The sequence below is a fragment of the Montipora capricornis genome, chromosome 11, assembly GCF_036669925.1.
Source record: "Montipora capricornis isolate CH-2021 chromosome 11, ASM3666992v2, whole genome shotgun sequence".
Taxonomy (NCBI): domain Eukaryota; kingdom Metazoa; phylum Cnidaria; class Anthozoa; order Scleractinia; family Acroporidae; genus Montipora; species Montipora capricornis.
The window spans coordinates 6,276,067-6,287,063 of NC_090893.1; the positions used below are offsets into that span (position 1 = coordinate 6,276,067).

The 10,997-nt window shown below is 40.2% G+C and overlaps 1 long non-coding RNA gene across 6 annotated transcripts in view; it reads right to left on the minus strand.

Moving 5' to 3' along the window:
* The window catches only part of LOC138024311 (uncharacterized), a 38,586-nt gene that overhangs the window by 20,102 nt on the left and 7,487 nt on the right, over positions 1-10,997 (minus strand). For 4 of the 6 annotated variants that reach the window (XR_011126973.1, XR_011126972.1, XR_011126971.1 and 1 more), the window contains 2 exons: positions 1,076-1,212; positions 582-700 (listed from right to left, as the gene is read on the minus strand). This is a non-coding gene — a long non-coding RNA (uncharacterized lncRNA). Of the gene's footprint in view, positions 1-494; positions 701-1,075; positions 1,213-3,306; positions 3,531-9,176; positions 9,298-10,997 lie in introns of those variants that run through there. The other 2 variants (XR_011126975.1, XR_011126974.1) reach the window with 2 other exon arrangements.

Here is a 10,997-nt window from a genome sequence, read left to right on the forward strand (position 1 = left end):
TACTGCTTCTCTTGTAGACTCTTTCCCAGGTGTTTATTGATAGGGTCTTGCATAATATGAAGTGCAGCAATTCCCGGAACTTTCCCCAGCCAGCTGTCACTCTTGTGATTGTTGCAGTCTCGCAGCCACGACTGGCAAATACGGTATCTCCCATATAAAAATAGGAGTCTACAACCTCCAGTTCTTGGTCATTGACTATCACATGATCACAGGGCCTGCAATATTAATGTCCCATGCAAAGGCAAAGTAAGCAAAATGTTCTTGGCTTGGCTGGATTACATCTACCTCTGAGGTGTAGGCACCGAAGATTGCACATGTCATGGGACTTGATGACTCGATCAACTTGATCGACTGTCATCACACTGAAGGGCAAAGTATCAGGGACAGCCCTAGCAAAACCTGGTCAGAACGAGTGTATGAGGATGTGATGCTCTCCAATCTCTCAGTTACAGACGCCCTTTAGAGACAGAGAAGTAGAAGAAGGGCAAACGTACCATGCAATGTCATACTCTCTTGAGGTGGAAAGCGATGTAAGATGAATGATGATGACAAAATCAGGCTTCTTCAAAGCGTCCACTTACATGTACCAGAATGTATATACATGGCCTTTTGTGCAGCTATGACACAGAAATTCCAAGTCTCGTCTGCTACAACCAGTCTAAAAGCAGAGTGTGCTAAATGCAGTTGATGAACTCAAAGCCTATGAAAGGAGAAAAAGGTAAAAAATACTATTACCTTTGCTGCCACATTGTTACTGTCTTTAACTGTTGATAGCAAAGATGATTGTATTGAAGTAAGTAACTTTTTGATATCAGCTATAAGATCCCAACAAGGGGCTCACTGGCTGTGTAATGAAGGCGTCACCTGTTAAAAAGGTTGATACATTTCCTTGGCAAAGTTTGTTTGTTTAAACAAATATTCTCCCTTGACTAAAACCAAGAATTAATTCCCATACATTATCTGTAAAAACGTGAGGAAAACACCATGCATCCAGGCCACAATGAGGCTTTTATAGAACAAATAACCCTTGAAAAAACCCAAAATATTAATGTCATCACGAGTGTTTTGAGTTTACCTTCAAGCACAAGTTTATGCCCTCTTTGATGAATCTGACAGTTCAGGCGTCTCGTTCAAAGTATAGCCTATATTCCTTGGGGACAGCTTCCTAACATTCTTTACTTCAATGAGTGATGCAATCCGGTTTAAACAGATCTGGAAGAAAATAATAGGATTTTTCACCCTTATCAAACTGTATTTAAATTACATATCACTACCTTGCTTTCTCAAATTTCACTCCAAATATTCTATTACAATCAAATGTATTTATGTCATCACTTTTCAGTTCCTGTGCAAGTTTGAGCCCAGTACATTTGTCCTGTCAGTCCTGTCCAAACCATCCACATCAGCCAAAGATTGCAACCTCACTACAACTACAGCTTTCCCTCCTCAAGCTAATGGAACATGCTGGTCAGTCAAATTGGGGTGGGCATGGGGGGATAAGTACTGTTAAGAGCTCTGGTTGAACCTTGCACTTCATACCATGCACAGATGATTGGCTTTTCGGCTTAATTTAATTGTAGTTAGATTAGTTAGTCATTTCCCAAGGATTGGGATGGCTCCTCCCCTTAGGCTCCTACGTGGGTTCCTTTGCAGGTCATTCGGTCAAAAATTTCGGCTTTTTCGGTCTCTCGTCAAGTCAATGTCTTCACCTCAAGTCTTCAAGTCTTCATCAATGGAACTTCACCATCGACATCATTCACCTGCTTAGTTGCGCTTAAGTTCACATAACAACTACAACCCACTTGTCAGGCTATTTGCACTGCACCAAGTGGCGTTATCTTTGCTAGGGTTCAACCAGATTTTAATTTAACTGATATATACAAGATTAACTGAAGCCACTGGCTATTTAGCTTCTGGAAGGAGACCATCCTTGGAAACTCCTTTTACGCTAAATCACATCTCTTGTTATAATGTACTGATTAGGACTAGGCAAGTAATGTTGGGAATAAATGGGCAAACTATGCACACACCCTAGAAGCTAGTCTAGGAATACATTATAAATAGAATAATTTACAGTTGTCTGCTTGGTGATCTGGCCTTTAAATGACAGTGTGACTGGGATGGCACTAATTTGATCCAGACCCCAATGCTTTTCCTGTGTAAATTATGTTGTTGTATGTGTCGGCCATTAACCACCGGGAGGCATTTACACGGAGAAGTAGAGAGGAAGCTGTATCAAAGGAAGGTCACTTCCAGGCCCACTTGCATTCATAGTCCTGCTGACTGAGCATACAACTGTAAAACTGTTCCAGCCACAGCACTATTTTATTGAAATTGAAACCATTTAGGCAAGAATTGTGACAAATTAAAAATAAAAAAAACAACAACCAAAATAAAACTCCCTAAAAGGTAAAGCTTAAAAATTTGTTCACTGTCTGGCATAAAAACCATCCATCTAGAACTGAAGAAAAAGGATCACAATTGCTGGCACTAGTTTAAGTCTCAATTACCAAGCCGTGGCAGTTGGTTGGAACAGCTGTAGTTGTATAATTAAAATAGCTACACTCATGTGTATGGATGCTGTGAATGGAGAGATCAAGACAGAAGCAAGACATCAGGTGTGTGGAATTTTCTTGTTTTCCGGAAAATTAAACTTCTGCAAGGTCGATTTTCGAGCATCATCGTCGATCCAAATTATACAATGCACTTGCGATCCGTATGCTTGGTAATGACAAAGAATGAGTATCAACTCATTTTGTCCAGGATACCCTGAGTGTTTCAGACTGACACACTCTTGGTTTCTGAAGACAATCACACTTTAGTGTAGGAGCGCACCCCATCACCAACACCACAAGATGCAGCACATTAAGTAACTTAAAACTTTGTAACCTTATTTGAATAAAGTCAATAAAAATATACAACTAGTATGCTGTCACTGTCTTTTTATTTTTAAGTACCTAAGAATAAATTAAACTAAACAATACTAACAGATCATTCTGTTTCAGCCCACTGACAAATTTCTTTCAGGAAATCATGGTATTTTGAATTCAAACTAGAAAAATCAACTGTTGTATTTCAAATGAATCTTATAACAAATAAAAGAACTATACAAAAAGTGGTCAGTGTCTTCTCTCAAAAGTGTACTAACTTCAAGTTATCAGCAACAAAAAAATTTAATGAATGAATTTTTTCAGTCATATTTTTTACACTTATGAATAAGTTACACTGTTGTAAGTACTGTAAGCTGTATTGACGCAATAAAAAAATACACAAACAGTTGTCAGTGTCTTCTTTTAAAATACTAACCTTATTGTTTTCAGCAACATCACATTGACTCTGTTAATCTTTTGACTCATATGTAATCATGATCATCAACATTTTCACTACTACAAGAAGAGTTTGGCCATTTGATAGATGCAATCTGCTGCTTTGGCAAAAGTGTCCATCAAGCAGGTGAGTATTAAAGAGTCTGATCTCTCATTGCTTTGCTAAACTGGCTTGTGTTTTTCTTTCACAGTTTTGCACCACTCCTGCAATTGATGCAACAGATGCAATGGTAAGATAGAGGAAAATTGAAAGTCGCGAAGCTGTCTTGATTCGCTTCAACATTGCCAACTTGAGATAATCAGTTGAACTGGCAGCAATTCTAGATGTGAAAAGTTTAATCCATGATTAATTTATTGAAGTGCAGTTAAGAAACTAGGATTTCAAAAGTTCTTGGATTACTTACAACTATATTCCTTTGAGGAAAAATGAGTCAACAGTGTAAAAGTATTTACCATACAGTGAATCAAAATCACTGTGATTAAATGTCAATCAAGAATGTGATTTTTGTTGTTCTTGATCACCCAAGTTCCTGTTCCTGAAATAATTATGATTAGTTTTTCTAATGTTGAATTGCCTTTGGTTTAAACAATGCAGAGAGAAGAAAAACAAGAAAACACCCTGCCTAAATACAAAAGAACTCTCTCTCTCTCTCTCTCTCTCTCTCTCTCTCTCTCTAAAAGCCTTACAAGTACTACGTGAATCTTCAAAACACTACGGAGCCATTCTGAAGCTCCCTTCCTCAAGCTTGCTCTTGTCATACAACCAAACTTGAGAACTGGTCATCAGAGGAAGACAGGTGCGAGTCTTATTAGAACAACTTCACGAACTCTTTCTTCTTGGACACGTATATAGGTGTTGCTGATAGCAATGTTCTCTTAGAACTGGTCCATTACGTCATCACTCATGTTCCATCAACAGGAACTTGATTAGACTTATCCCATTGTCCAAGGAGAGGGTAACAGGGAAGGTGAACTTCCTCCATGACAATGTATTCCTTTTATAAGCTCTACCTTTAACCAGAAAGCATGGCCAGTGAAGAGCAGCCCAGATGGGATGACGTGTGTGGTGTTGTCTTCATGATATGCCCTAAACCATCTGACCAGTATGCCATCAAAAGTAAGCAGAAGAGGAGTGGATTGGAAAGAATACTGCCAAGCTTCAGTTCAAGAAATAATAAAAATGGTGCTGCAACAAACATGACATAGCAAAGTCGGGTGTCAGCGATCTAAATCCAGCATTATGCAGGGTATTTCCCATGATTGATGTACCTTTAAATGCCATATAGCGCCTAAAACCGTCTCCTGGTTGTGCGCAAAGGATACAAGTTTAATATTCAGTTTCCATTGTTGACAAATGGTATGGACTACTTTCTCCTTATTTTCTCTCTTGAAAAGGAATTTATCACACTCTCCTACCCTTTGACAGTTCTATCGCAACTCAGTATTATGCAGGAAAATGTGTCATAAACCAACTTTAATCAGGAAGCACCCAGGACACCTTTCTAGGTTACTGGTGGAAGGTCCAAATCTGACTTTGACACCCATTCTATTCAGTGCAAGTGTAATTTGAAGAAAGAATGCCTCACTTCATAATTCTCGTTTGTTACAAACCGAATGTATTGAAGATATTTCCTCAAGTTTCTTCACAAAGATTGTCAAAAAATAACACGCTTCTTCACCAGCTCAACCCATGTTGTGACAAGTCCTCTTTTCTTAGTTCATTTCGGGAGACTGCGAACCAGTGTTGAACAGTTCCAAGCCACCTTTTCTCTGCGTTCTCCTTCTTTCCCTCAAAGCCCTTTGCAAATGTACATGTATATTGCACCGACAACAGCAGTCAGACTCCTCCAATCCTCCTTGTTTACCACAGCTGTAAACCATGTGCCAAGCACACGCATGGGTTTTAGCACATTCTTGGTGGTGTCCTTTAATCAAAACTGGCTTCAAGCTTAATTTTGCTGTCACATTTCAGAAAAAAAGATGAGGCATCAGTTAGGGTACATGCAAACTGGTCCAGTCTGTAAATTGACATAGATGCCTGCAGTGACATTAGCTAATTTAATCCCCTCTAAAGAGAACTCTGCTGTTTTCACTGCATTTATACACTGTCCCATCTGATCAACAAGATCGTGAGATGTCAAGAGCAATTGCAGACCCCCTTGTGTGACACTGAACTTCACAATGTCATCAACCACTCTGACCTGGGCATGTCATTAAACTGCATCCTGACTTATGTAAACTTGAATAGTGGCAGCAAGCTGCTTCAGTATTCTTTGGCAGAGGAACTCCTTAGCTTTTTTTAGCCAAGAAGGATTTGGGACAATACCGGGAAGCTTCAGTTCATGCACCATGAAAAGAAGAAAAGTGGCGCTGCAAGAAACTAAACTTAACAAAGACTGCTGTTAGCAATCTAAACACAGCATTATGCAGGGTACTTCGTTCAAATGATCCATCTTTAAGTGCCCCATCTTTAAGTGCCCTGTACACCGTCAAAGGCTCTCCTCCTTATGCGTAAAGCCAAGTTGAAGAATATCTTCACCCACTGACAACCTTGAGTTGAAGACAACCCAGAGTATGGTAGCTCAAATAGCAACCAAATAGTGTTGGTGCCACATTAGAACCTGGTTGATGCCACTAATTTATTCAAAGGACAGTGTTAGTTCACTGTTCACAAGTCTTTCATGCACCTCTGTACAGAGCTTCTTGATGATTCTTATGAACTTTTGTGGACAAGCACATTTACTAAGGGTAGTAAATCTTGATACACTGAGTCAAATAATTTAAACAAGTCCCCAAAGGCTATCAACAACTTTGTGCTTTCCTCTGTGGTATTTTGCATGAAGTCACAACACATGGAAAATCCATGTATCATGATACTTCTTTCATTGCAGTATCCTAACTGTGGTTTGGAGTGTAAATAATATAAATCAAGATTTCCTTCTCTTCAGGAGATATTGGCATGGTTGCAGTGTACACACCAACAAGAGTTAGCTCATTACCACTTCTTAGGGCCGATTTACACGGTACGACTTTGTCGCATGCGACAACGGCTTACGACAGGCCCACGACATGATTTACGATTGTTGTGTACGTCAGAAAAAATGTCGTAGCATTTTAAAACATGTTTTAAAACGCTGCGACATTCTTAAGTCATGTCGTAGGCCTGTCACGAGCTTGTCGCATGCGACAAAAGCGTATCGTGTAAATCGGCCCTTACACTGGTGCCTCCAGCAGCTAATCTGCTGGAAAATAACAAAGCCAAGACCAGCTGTTTTCTCTTCTCTGTTATTCCAGATGACTGTTTGACTCCTATCAACTTTCAACTTACCGTTTCTCACTCTGGTCTTACCGTAGAGTAACTATCATTGCTTGTATGAACCTTCCAAGCACAAGAGTTAATGTTTCTTTGGGGCATTACACTTAAAGTGTGGTTGACTTTTCCTACTTTAACTTCACCAACTTATGAATTAGCCAGATAAAAGGTATACAAGACCAGGAAACATGGCCAAGAAGAGTTTGCAGTGCAGCTCACTGCAAATTATTTCAACAAATCAACAATTAGTAAAATTAAAGAAGAAGAATAAGCCAAAAAAAAGCACTTTGCTCCATATTTGCTGGGAAAAAAGGGCAGCATCTTAGTGTGCAAGTAGGCTAGGAATGGCCAGTTGAACAGAAAGAGGTGCCACTGCTCCATAGCCAATGCCCATCAAGGAGGAATAAGGTGTTGTTTACTATGAGATCCTAAAGGGTTGTTATCGTTGAAGAGAATTTGTCCTCTCAGTCTATAAAATGTGCCAATGGCTCCAGCCACACAAAATCAAGGCCTCTAACAACCAACTCCAGCTCCTGGGTTCATGTGGCAGAACTGTTATCACTGACAGGAGAAGGGGCAAAAGGTGGGTCAATGGTGCATGAAAACCAGTTTTGCGTTGTGTCAAGCCTCTCCATCTTTTCCTCCTTAACAAAATCTTTGGCCTCTGTGAGATGGCATTCCTTGGAACCCAGATTGGTGTTAGGAAAGACAACCACCTGCAAACACCTTGCCTCCGTTAAAGTCATGGTAGTTTTTTGTTATGTTGGAAGTAAGAATGGGACTCCTAGAAATGGGAATGTCATTACTTAAAGTAGGGTTGGGGTCAGACATGGATATTGCTAAATCATCATCCAGCGACCACATCAGTGTTTCTTCTTGAAATGTTAGTACAACGAGAGCTAGAAGAAGCGAGGTAGTTGAAACAATATCCCCAAGAAAGATTGCCTTATGCTGTCCAAAATAAAGGAGGTACAAGTTCTTCTTGATCAGGAATAATAAAAGCACTGTGGGTGTTCAAATCCTCTTGACAGAGGATGTTTTAGAGGTCAAATGCATCCCTGACAGGATATGTCTTATCAAGACTAATGCTGAAAGATGCCTGGATGACGGGTTCAACAATGCCACCTACAATGATCTTCTATGTACCATGGCTACTACTGGTAAATCTGAAACCTTTTCCATTGTGGGGACTTCAATGCCCATGATGAAAAACAATGCAAGGCTGGCAATGAAGAAGACATGCCAAGGGCCTCTTCTGAAGCTAATACTCCTCTTCTGTGCAGGCTTGCAAATGCCACCCTTGCTGATTCTTTAGCATTAGGAGGAGAGCCATGTATCAATTTATTTAAAAGAGAAGGGAGGTGCTACGGATGCAGGAAAATACTGGGATCTGAAACTAACAGATAACTGTATGAAAGTCATCAAAAGAGTGTTGGAGAAGGTGCTACAACATACAGTGGATATATGTAGGACGCGCTCTAAATATATTCCAGGAAGAGGAACAACTGATGCACTTTTCATTATGTGACAGCTTTAAAACAAACACCGTGCTAAGCAGAGGAACTTACAGCTTGCCTTTGTTGAAGTAAAGAAGGTCATTGACAGTGTTTCACTGGAGGTTCTTTGGTGGACCAAGATATATATTGTTGTAACTCAATGGTTCGTTAGTACAATCCAGGCATTGTATACCAACATAAAAAGTGGAGTTTGTATGAACAACTCTTTCCCTAACACCTTCCATGTCCAGATGGGAGGCTATTAAGTATCAATGCTGAGTCCACTACTGTTTGTTATTCTCTTGGAGGCAATGTCAATTTAGAACCAGTTGTCCATGGAAACTCTCAGATGCAGATGACTTGGCTGTCTCATCTGATACCCTTGATGGACTACTGCTGATAATTGCACCGCTGCATGTCTGGGTTAGGGTCAACAGGTCTGCGCGTGAACCTGGGCAATCATAAGGTGATAATATCTGGTCCGCAGCTTGATACACTGAGAGAGTCTGGCAAGCAACTGTGTAATGTCTGCTGGAAAGGAGTTTCAAGTTATTCTATCCTCTGTAATGGTATTCCCACTGGGTCTACAACAGATGCAGTAATATGTGTGAAAAGCTAATCTCTGACCCTACATACATTTAAAGATGTAAATGGTATCTCACTACTGCGTGCGATCCACCCTTTCATTGACCACTCCCTCCACTGTAGCAGTGACAAGTCGTCATCTTCATAGGACATCGTTTACTTCCATAATGCATAATACTTCTCTTGTAGACTCTTTCCCAGGTGGTTATTGATAGGGTCTTGCATAATATGAAGTGCAGCAATTCCCGGAACTTTCTCCAGCCAGCTGTCACTTGTGATTGTTGCAGTCTCGCTGCCACGACTGGCAAATATGGTATCTCCCATATAAAAATTAGGAGTCTACAACCTCTAGTTCGTGGCCATTGACTATCACATGATCACAGGCCCTGCAATATGAATGTCCCATGCAAAAGCAAAGTAAGCAAAGTGTTCTTGGCTTGGCTGGATTACACCTACCTCTGAGGTGTACACACCGCAGACTGGACATGTAATGGGATTTGATGACTCGATCAACTTCATCGTCTGTCATCACACCAAAGGGCAAAGTATGAGGGAAAGGCCTAGCAAAACCTGGTCAGGACGAGTGTATGAGGATGTGATGCTCTCCAATCTCTCAGTTACAGACGCCCTTTACAGACAGAGAAGTAGAAGAAACGCAAACATATCATGCAAGGTCATACTCTCTTGAGGTGGAAAGCGATGTAAGATGAATGATGATGACAAAATCAGGCTTCTTCAGAAAGTCCACTTACATGTACCAGAATGCATATACATGGCCTTTTCTCCAGCTATGACACAGAAATTCCAAGTCTCGTCTGCTACAACCAGTCCCAAAGCAGAGTGTGCTAAATGCAGTTGATGAACTCAAAGCCTATGAAAGGAGAAAAAGGTTAGAAATACTATTACCTTTGCTGCCATGTTGTTACTGTCTTTACTTGTTACTGTTGATAGCAAAGATGATTGTATGGAAGTAAGTAACTTTTTGATGTCAGCTATGAGATCCCAACAAGGGGCACACTGGCTGTGTAATGAAGGGGTCTCCTGTTAAAAAAGGTTGACACATTTCCTTGGCAAAGTTTGTTTGTTTAAACAAATATTCTCCCTTGACTAAAACCAAGAAATTAATTTGCATACATTATCTGTAAAAACGCGAGTTAAACACCATGCATCCAGGTGACAACGAGGCTTTTATAGAACAAATAACCCTTGAAAAAAACATCACAAGTGTTTTGAGTTTACCTTCAAGTACAAGTTTATGCCCTCTTTGATGAATCTGACAGTTCAGGCTTCTCGTTGAAAGTATAGCCTATATTCCTCGGGGACAGCTTCCTAACATTCTTTACTTCAATGAGTGAGGCAATCCCATTAAACAGATCTGGAAGAAATTAATAGGATTTTCACCCTTATCAAACTGTATGTAAATTACAAATCACTACCTTTCTTTCTCAAATTTCACTCCAAATATTCTATTACAATTAAATGTACTTATGTCATCACTTTTCAGTTCCTGTGCAAGTTTGAGCGCACTACATTTGTCCTGTCAGTCCTGTCCAAACCATCCACATCAGCCAAGGACTGCAACTTCACTACAACTACAGCTTTGCCTCCTCAAGCTAATGGAACATGCTGGTCAGTCAAATTGGGGTGGGCAGGGGGGATAAGTACTGTTAAGAGCTCTGGTTGAACCTTACACTGCATACTATACACAGATGATTGGCTTTTCGGCTTAATTTAATTGTAGTTAGATTAGTTAGTCGTTTCCCAAGGGTTGGGATGGCTCCTCCCCTTAGGCTCCTACGTGGGTTCCTTTGCAGGTTATTCGGTCAAAAATTTCGGCTTTTTTCGGTCTCTCATCAAGTCAATGTCTTCACCTCAAGTCTTCAAAAGTCTTCAAGTCTTCATCAATGGAACTTCACCATCGACATCATTCACCTGCTTAGTTGCGCTTAAGTTCACATAACAACTACAACCCACTTGTCAGGCTATTTGCACTGCACCAAGTGGTGTTATCTTTGCTAGGGTTCAACCAGATTTTTATTTAACTGATATATACAAGATTACATGTAACTGAAGCCACTGGCTATTTAGCTTCTGAAAGGAGACCATCGTTGGAAACTCCTTTTACGCTAAATCACATCTCTTGTTATAATGTTGTACTGATTAGGACTAGGCAAGTAATGTTGGGAATAAATGGGCAAACTATGCACACGCCCTAGAAGCTAGTCTAGGAATATATTAGAAATAGAATAATTTACAGTTGTCTGCTTGGTGATCTGG